Below are 9,192 nucleotides of genomic sequence, written 5' to 3' on the forward strand. Positions count from 1 at the left end.
AAGAATATTTGCCCAGACGGTGTAGTTGTCTTCTGAGTACGTAGATTTTCTGCCATCACTTTCACAATCAAGTGTTTATCGTTCTTAGGAAACTTTTTTAAAGGTACTTCAGTTACTCATTTCTAGGAACTGAAGCCTCATGTCCAGAAAAAGCTCCGGCTGGTACAAGCTGTAGCTGCGCTCCTGCCTAGCAACACGGATCATCACAAACAAACGCGTCCGGAGCGCCCTGGCTCCCAATGAATGCAGCGTCCAAATACGGTCTCTGTATCGATAGTTCAGCACTCTCAGTGCGATTCCTCTTGCCAGCACCAGACCATATCTCTTTCGTCACCCCGACCTCTGACTCAAGGTATGTTCTGTCGGTCTGGTGAGGCTGTTGGCTAAAATACAGAGATCTGCAGATGTGCTCGTCGGTGTTTCGAAATGTGTGGACTGAGTTGATACTAGCTGTAGTGATCAGAGATGCCCTGGCCAGTTCAGAGACAAATAGCCTCCTCTACTCCTCAATTAATCTTTCCAAAATCTGACGCTGATTTTTACTGTCTTGTGATTGTCCCTTCTCCTTTTAGCCAGTTTTATCCCAAGATTAGAAGAAAAAGGGTTCATCATGGTCAAATCTAACTCTCTGAGGGGAAGATTGTGAGTCACCAAGTGATTGTCTCTTACATTATTTGTTTCTGTCACGTTACTAGTTATAGCCATAGCTATAACTGTTCATAGGAACTAATGTCTTTTTATTGATCCAAGTCATAAATTTTATTTACTGAGTATCTATCTCATACGGAATTATTTTGGAAGGCTACAGCAAAATCAGTTAACCCATTCTAGCTTTAGAGCAAAGGCTTGAAATTTGGCAGGGAGTCCGCTCATTGTCAGGGGCATGCATCTTCCTGCTCCCTGCAAAAACAGGACAAATGGTGAGACTGAAGAAGGGGTAACGGGCTGCTCGAGGGGATGGTGCTGCCCGCAGGTGCAACGCGTGCGCCTGACTCCTTCACGTCGTGATGACGACTGGCGTCGCTCCAAGTCAGTTTAAGTAGCAGTGATGCGGATGAAGATATTCTCAACCAGCAGACGAGTGTGGGAACCACTGCTGTTCCATACAGCAGAACCCAGGCGGGTCTTTTGTTGCTTTCTTTAGTGTCTAGGAATTCGTAGGTGCTAGTGAGACTCCAGAGTTAAAGAATCATGGGTTCGGTAATTATAGACAGGGTAGCAGTCTATAATTACCAGCCTGCAGTCTTCAGGTGCTCTCTCTGTATATGCATTTTAATGACAAAATCATAATAAATATTTCCGTTCCTTAAAGTAGTTCTTTTATTACCCCTTCTTACTCTCTCTTTTTTTTTTTTAACGTGGTTTTATTTAGGAAATGTGAACTGATTTAGGAACATAGTAGCTACTGTCATGAGACATCTCTTTATTGCGTAATTCATGCATTACTGTTGTTGGTTCATGCAGTGCTGCATTCAGCTGCACAAACAAGACTAAATAGATATATTCTGTTTGTTCCTGAATTTAGCACAAAGAACTAGTCTCAAAGGGTACATACTTTGCTTTAATTCATCTTGGATGTATTTCTACTTGTGGAGTTAACTGAACCCAAACTTCAGTTTGAACTTCAGTCACTGTTTTTAAGTTTTGCTGAGCCCGAACCAGAAGTGAACCAGAAGATTTTTTCTAAAAGGTAAACCTAAACTGAAACCAAATAAACATTACATTACTTCAGTAGAATGGTACGTACATTTGTTTTCTGGATTTAACTGACCTCCTCAGGGATATTGTTTTAAGAAATATGCTTAAATTATTTAGAATAATCAAATTTCTATATTTGCTTCAACACAAGGCTGAAATTTATGCATTAACATGTACTGAATTACAGCATTTGTAACTTGTAATAAAATTTAACTTAATTTTAGAAAACAGCAGCATACTGAAGGAATTTAGTGGGTGAAGTTGTACAGGTAATACAAAGTCATACTTGAAAGTTGTCATCAGAAGAATATAGAGTGGATACTATTGAGAGAGATCAGAGATGATTAATAAACCGGTAATTGCAAATATTCATTTATTTCATTTATTGGATGATTTTTACAGCAAGACAAGCATATGCTTGAGAAACAGAAAAGAAAAAATTAGACCTCAGGAGTGGAAAAGCCACTCTTTAACCCTAAGTGACACAAAAGAGTTAGCTGAAGAAATAACTGTAACTGATCCACTAAACAATTATTTACCTTTGGTGCAGAAATCGTACCAAATCCCCTCATTGCAACACAGAAGTGTTTGGTAGGGTTTCTGAATGCCTCAGAAATGAGGAAGTTAATCAAAAAGAAATAAAAATCTTTACACTGCATATACGAGCTGCATACACATTAAATCTTATCCATATTTTCTGAAACACTTTCCATTTCACAGAAATTTCTTTTTATTAAAAATTATCCTTCAAAGTTTATCAATGTTTTAAATATTGATTTGGCACCGGAAAAGGAAACAAAAATTGGTATCAGCAACTGATATCAATACCCTCAGCTGTTTACATTTTTACTGTGACACAAATAGGTTTTCAAACTCCAAGTCTAAAATTAAATTTATGGATTAGTTTTTATCCACTGATGATTCTTTATGGTAGCTGTAGGGAGTATGTAACTTGCCATGCGATGTAAGGTATGTTAGTGACTGGATATTTACAGCCATACTTTTCTGATTGGTGGACTGTGGGACTAGCTGAGATATTAAATAGGGCTTTTTTTAGTTTTCTTCTTGTAAGTTACAAATAAAAGTATGTAACTTGGTCCCTAAAATAGCTTTTTCATTTGGCATATTATATGTATGGTGGCAATGAGATATCATCACAAAACACTGAGTGACACCATGCCTTTTTAGTGACATGCTTGTCTTTATGTTTGGATGGCAATATTTTAAAGTGTACGGGTAAGGGATACTATAGAAATTATTCTTAACTTCTGTTCTTAACATCTCCAAAGTAGTTATCTACTCTTTTCAAAGGCAGTAAGGCAAGTATATGTATAAGATTCTTCTTAAAAACGATGCTAGTGTTCAGTTTTATATCCTTTTCAACATTGTGGAGGCAGATCCTCAGCTGCTCTTTGAGCTGGACTTGGCATGACTAAGAATGTCAGAGGAGAAAGAATCCTTTAATGGTCACGAAGAAAATTTCTGTTGACAGGAAGATGCAAAGTAACTCTTCTGCAAGGTAAATTCTGGCCTTTAGGCCTATTCTCCAGTATTCAAGAGAAACCTAGTTTTCATCTTCATGCTAATAATGGGCTACTCAAGCTTCTCAGAACATAATAAAGAAAGACATAAGAGGAAGCCAGCACAGCTAAAGAACAAGGTAAGGGAGGCCAGTAGAAGCAAAAAGGAAACCTCCTTTCTACCCTTTGAAAAGCGTTTTGGAAGATAGATGGGTTCATAAATTCTGTTGCATTAATAGCATGAAGGAGATAAGAAATGAGTTTGAGGAGTGATTGCAAAGCCATGGGGGCAAAAACCAAAACCAACCAACCAAACAAAAAACAATCCCTTTCCAGTTAAGAGTCAGGAACAGGAGGCTTGCCACAAAGTGGGTAGGGCCTGTGTAAAAGGTGTCAAAGAAACACCTAGAGAAAGCAAGGCCATAGGAGAAAGTATGACATTCGTGTTTTCGTGTCTGTATTCACAGTGCAGGGGCTTAGAGAAATCCATGCCAGCACTTTCCATTATGGCGAATTCAGCAGATTTATCTCAAAGTAAAATACGGGGCAGAAAAGGTGAGGGAACAAACAGATAAAATAAGCAAGACATTGTGGGGACCAGATGGCCTTCATCCAAGAGCTCTGAGAACACGCAGGCGTCAGAAAGCTGCAGTACGGACTGCAGTGTGTGACCCCACTTTTGAGACCCCTTCCCCTGCTCACTGGGTGGGGAACGTGCCAGACATTTGCAAATATGACTTCAGTGAAGACCCAAGCATCCGTACACAATGAAGCCTGTTTTGTCCGGACTGGGCAAATAAGTAATATCTGTCCTACATAACAGAATCAGCAGATACATAGATAAATATGACATACTGAGGAAGACACGGCACAGCTTTTGTTACGTTATGTCATGTCTTGCAGGTCTTCGGTGGAGTTAACGTGTGTGGACAAGGGACAGCTCATGTTTAACGGCTACCAGGATTTCCAGTGGCAACGAGGTCCCCAGACAAAGCTTCATTTAAAATAAATAAATAAATATATATATTTTTTTAAAAGCACAGCTTTTATGCAATAAGAAGAAAAAATGAATAGATCAAAAAATGTCTAAAAGACAGGAAAAAGAAGTAAAACAGAAATAAAGGTCAGTTTTCATAGAAGAGAGAGATCACAAGAGGAGTCTGCAGGGACCTGTGCTGTGACTTGTGCTGCTTAATGTATTCATAAATGATCTGGAAAAAGAGGGTGAGCAGTGAGATATCACAGATTGCTAATGATATTAAGCTATTCAGGTAAAGGAAAATTAGAGGACAAATTGTGATGAAGTTAAAGGGCTTACTGTGAAGAACTGAAGAAAGACCTTACAAGACTGAGTGACTAGATAATAAAATGGCAGATAAAATGTGAGGTAGTGTTCTTCACTTCAGACTAAATATAAAGTAATGCTCATGGGAAACAAATCATATATACAGTGACGGACTGTAAGCTGGCTTTCCGCTCACAAGTGAGATCTTTGGTTTCTGATGAGTATTTCTGTGAAAACATCAGCTCAGTGTTCCCCTTTACACAGAAAAGCAAATCAAATATTTGAAATTATCAAGAGTGGAACAGAGAACATTGTAATGCATTTGCCTCTGTATCAATCCATAGTTCACTGCATACTGAGTAGTATGTACAGTGCTTTTCCTCGCATCTCAAAAAGGGCATAATAGAGCAGGAAATGATTCAGAAAAAGGTTTGGCAAGGACAACGGAAGAAACAGAATGGTTCTGGATGAGGTATACCTGCGGGCTCTTCACTCAGAAAAACGGGTGACTGAGACATGACAGAGGTCTGTAAAATCACCAGTGGCAGAGGAAAGACGGATATGGAGACACCGTCACTGTGTTTTTCCAAGCAAGGAAAAAGGGTATTAATGAAACTGGTAGGAATTATGTTCAAAATAAAAAGAAGTGGTCTTCACAGGATGTTAAGCTGTGGAAATCTTTGCTGCAAGAAAGACACTGTAAGACGCTGCAAGATGCAAAGTGTAGGAGTTAAAACCCAATCGGACAAATTAACAGCAAAAAAGTCCATTACATATAAGGGCTGCTAAGGAAGAAAGCATCACCTACCATCCATACCACAGAAGCCTCCAAAGCACAGATTAGTGGACCCTGGGAGTGCTTGCGGTGGACACAGATTAGTGGACACTGGGAGTGCTTATTTAATAACATGCATGCCTTGTTATTAAAACGTGCATCCTCTGTTGGCTGCTGCTGGAAACCAGATGCTAAACTAGACAAGTTTTAAGTTCCCAGTATAGCAGTTCTTCATGCAAATTCTGTAGGAAAGATTCAGAGGCGGCAAGATTCACCATCACGAAATGTTTCAGAGTCACGAAAGATTAGGAGAAACACCGATGACTTCAGGAAGAAAAAATCTTAATCCATATAGCAGGAAAATAGTGTCAAAAACAGTTAAGCGGTGAAGTAGGTCACCCGTGTGTAAATAGCTAACACTGGCCCTCCGCAGGGGAGGAGTGCTGGTATCTGCGGGTTCTGCTGGCGATCTCTGGGACAGCTGTTAGCTACAAAGGCCTGTCACTGTGCAGGGGGAGAGAATTAACTTTGAAGGCAAGAATAAGAAAGAAAGAGCACATGGTAGAAGAAAGGCTATCTCCTTGTAGGAGAAGAGGCCGCCTCAAAATCCTTCTCCAAATAGAAAAGGAAAATCTTCATAGATTGTTCCAAAACATTTTGTTTTTCAGGTGGGCACTGCCGTTGTGAGAAACAGAAAAGACAGAAAAGACAAGGGTGGATCTGTGGGAGGCAGAAATGCAAGAGGGAGTATGATTGTTGGATGAGAGAAAGAAAATGCAATTTCCTCCCTTTGTGTTTGCATACTCAGAACTTCTTTTAGATGTACGGCAAGATATAGTGTAATACTGTGATGCAGCCTAAATTAAAACCTTGTTTTTAGGTTGCATAAAGGTAACTTGAAAACGAACTGTACAGAAAATGCTCATCTTACCTCTTCTGTTCTCACATTCAGACTGTAATGCTTGCTGAGCTCACCTGTAATAGCTAAGGTTATAGCTGAGTGTCCATTCTTATCTCTTTTTTCATCTTAAAAAAATTATTTTGCAGTTGGAGCTTTGTGTACGTTGTTTCAACTCAAGAATTATTGGGAACTTTAAGGAAAACTGGTTATTTTTTACTTACATGACATGTGGGGAAGTACATTTTCCATTAGTCTCCAACTGAAACATGACACAAACATAATGCAAAAAATGAAATTTGGCTTGTGGGGCCATTAAGGAAAAGAAAACAATCTAAGCCTGAAGAAAATCAAATAATTATTTTGATGGTGCAAATATTTGAAATTGAAATATCGATATTGATGCAGTAAAAAGCAGTATTCATTCAGGGTGGTATAGCTAAACTTGTTTATAGCTCTATATAAATATTGATCTACTATAATTAGTCTAATCACAAAGTTCCCTTACACCCTTAGTTATGACCTTAAAGGACTTTTTGGTCCTAACTATTCAAAATATAATTGACATTTCTACTGCAAATGCTGTGTCATTTTGGCGGTGGTAAGTGCAGACCCCTGCTGTCCAAAATGAGGGACTGGAAAGGTGACAGTGTTTAGAAGATTAGGCTGCTAAACTGCGATCTGTGTATAAAACCTGTATCAGACAACAAACCTTGATACTTGTATATGAATATGATTAATTTGTAAATAGTTTAATTCCATTTGAAGTGTTGTGTTTATTTTTACTATTAACCACAAAACAAAACACGTAAAAGCACTGTATTTTGTGGGTCATATCAAAACTGCAAAGTGCTTCTGTTGGCTCTGACGAAGCGGTGACTTCACACCTTTTCTCTCCAAACTAACTGTGGTTAAGCCACTGACAGAATTTTGTGATAAAACTGGAAGCTGTTGCTGAAAGCCCTGTTTTTTGTAGCTAACGGGACTCTGTTGGGAAAAAGAACAACAAATGCTTGGAAACTTTCCCTAATTCAGAAGGAACTTATAAGCCTTTTTTTTTTTTTTTTTTTTCTGTAGAACACATACAGTGACACTTGTCTGTTGGGTGTAACAAAACTGCATATTGTCCCTTTGGCTAAGAAGTAGATGACACTTAGGGCCATCTGGGATTTGGGTAAAAAATAATGACACAGAGCTGGGGTATTTACCATAATTTATTATACACTGATCTCACTGCCCTGAAAGGCAACATGAAAAAGACAACGAAAAGTTCCTTCTTGTGAAAATGTAGGATATATATTTTTTTTTTTTGCTGCTGTTTTCAGCCTTTTAAACTGGCATTTTGTCTGCAGTTGCTTACAGATTCCCCAAACTGAAATATTACGCTTCCCAAACTAACCCCAACCTCTCCCTATTCCTTCCCCCTTAGAAAAAAATCAGCCTGAGGCAACACCCAGGATAGAAAACTTCTTCCAAGTAGTTAAAGCTTGGCAAACATATAAACGATGGAAAACAAACAAACAAACAAACAAGGATTAGTTGGATGTTTGCCTCAGCCTGAATGTTCTGGAGAAAAAAAAAAAAAAAAAGTCCAGAAAGGTTTCAGCCATTTCTCAGGAGGAAGTTAGGAGGAAATGTTATTTTAAATTTCTGTAAACTCCTTAGTGTTTTAACTGAAAATGTAGTTCTCTGAAACCAGGTCTTAACGATCAATATAGGTGGTGCCCTGGTGTGAGAGAGAGACTCTTCAGTTCCTTTCATGTTACGGGTGCTCAAGGCTCTGAACACCATGCAGGCAAGTACAGCATGTCCAAGACATCCAACGTAGCCACACGTGCAGACTAGGGCTCTGTATTGCACATACAGAGTCTGGTCTCAGCGATTACACGACGTACACAGATCAGTTAGATTCAGTGTCAGGCTTTATTGAACCTGTTTGCAACCAGGACTTGGTTCTTGCCCCAGGTGTGGTGGTTTTACTCGGGTGGGCGGCCGAGCTCCACCACAACCGCTCTCTCACACCCCCTCCTCAAAGAGGATCGGGGAGAAAATACAATGAAAAGGGCTCAAGGGTTGAGATAAGGACGAGGAGATCGCACAGTAATTATCGTGATGGGCAAAACAGACTCAGCATAGGGAGACAGTGAGATTTATTGCCTATTACTAACAAGCTAGAGAAGCGAGAAACAAAGGAAAGAAACCAAAAGCACCTTCCCCCCCATCCACCCTCTTCCACCTCCTTCCCCTGAGCAGCTCAGTGGAATGGGGGAATGGGGGTTATGGTCAGTCTATAGCGCTTCTTCGCCTCTGCTCCTTCTTGGTCACTCTCATCCCCTGTGCTGTGGGGTCCCTCCCACAGGATGCAGTTCTTGCTGAACTGATCCGGCGTGGGCTGCCCACAGGCAGCAGCTCTTCAGGAACTGCTCCAGATATGGGTCCGTACCGCGGGGTCCATCCCCCAGGAGCAAACTGCTCCAGCACGGGTCCCCCACGGGCGGCAGCTCCCCCCAGACCCCCTGCTCCTGCGTGGGCTCCTCTCCACGGGCTGCAGCTCCGGCCCGGGGCCTGCTCCTGCGGGGGCTCTCCATGGGCCGCAGCCTCCTCCAGGCCACATCCACCTGCTCCACGTGGGCTCCTCCACGGGCTGCAGCGTGGAGATCTGCTCCGTGTAGGACCCATGGGCTGCAGGGGGACAGCCTGCTCCACCGGGGTCCTCTCCACAGGCTGCAGGGGACTTCTGCTCCGGAGCCTGGAGCACCTCTCCCCCTCCTTCTTCACTGACCTTGGCACCTGCAAGGCTGTTCCTCACTCCTCTCACTCTACCAGCTGCTGTGTGGTGCAGCGTTTTTTTTTTGTTTGTTTGTTTTGTTTTGTTTTGTTTTGTTTTGTTTTCCCTGTCTTAAATATGCTCTCACAGAGGCGCAAACATCACGTATTGGCTCAGCTCTGGTCAGCAGTGGGGCCCTTACCTAACATGGGGCAGCTTCTAGATCCTTCTCACAGAAGCCACCTCTAT

The 9,192-nt window shown here is 41.1% G+C and overlaps 1 long non-coding RNA gene across 2 annotated transcripts; it reads left to right on the forward strand.

The window, feature by feature from the left end:
- The first annotated feature begins 214 nt into the window (after positions 1 to 214).
- On the forward strand, positions 215 to 7,027 carry LOC106036125 (uncharacterized). Of its 2 annotated transcripts, XR_007166020.2 has the most exons (4): positions 215 to 352; positions 3,191 to 3,358; positions 4,122 to 4,442; positions 5,947 to 7,027. It is a non-coding gene; the product is annotated as an uncharacterized lncRNA (long non-coding RNA). The 2 variants fall into 2 exon arrangements; XR_001207108.3 differs by lacking the exon at positions 5,947 to 7,027 and having other exon boundaries at positions 4,122 to 4,632.
- Positions 7,028 to 9,192: the final 2,165 nt, after the last annotated feature.

The sequence above is a fragment of the Anser cygnoides genome, chromosome 1 (assembly GCF_040182565.1).
Source record: "Anser cygnoides isolate HZ-2024a breed goose chromosome 1, Taihu_goose_T2T_genome, whole genome shotgun sequence".
NCBI classification, from domain to species: domain Eukaryota; kingdom Metazoa; phylum Chordata; class Aves; order Anseriformes; family Anatidae; genus Anser; species Anser cygnoides.